Here is a 547-nt window from a genome sequence, read left to right as displayed (position 1 = left end):
AATATTTCTCCTGCTGTGTTCTATGTGTCGTGATACAAAATCTTCACGTGTAAGTACAATCTATTCAGATGATGATATGCCACTGTTTAGCGAATGGCATGTTTGACGAGAGTGACCTTTTATCTGTGTTCTTCCTATGAAAATTAATAAGGAGACCAATGATGCTGAACTATCTGATAGAAAGTTTAAGAGATTCCTTCTTAAGTCACACTAAAAATGTCAGTGTTGAATCAGTGACTTCATGAGAAGGTTGTAGGAAGTGTTACTAGTCAGCAGGTCCTGCCTTGGGAGGCTGAGGGGCGGTGAACCGCTCTGCCCCCGTGGGAGATCACCGCGGCTGTGCTCCAAGAGGCAGATTTTCAGTGACGACCTTTGAGGCCGGGGGTGGTGGGGGTACGTGCTCCCCTCAGACAAGCGGCGGCGGCTGAACGAGCCCCGAAGGAGGGACTTTGGGCCCGTGTTGCCCCTCCCAGCCCCCGGGGGCGCTCCGGGGCTCCTCCCGCCGCCGCCGGGCGGGGCTCCGGGCCCCGTTCTTTTGGATGTAGTC

This window comes from Athene cunicularia (assembly GCF_003259725.1).
Source record: "Athene cunicularia isolate RWA chromosome 21 unlocalized genomic scaffold, athCun1 chr21_part1, whole genome shotgun sequence".
Taxonomy (NCBI): Eukaryota; Metazoa; Chordata; class Aves; order Strigiformes; family Strigidae; genus Athene; species Athene cunicularia.
The sequence above is the reverse complement of the archived record's forward strand: the minus strand, read 5'-3'. Positions refer to the sequence as shown.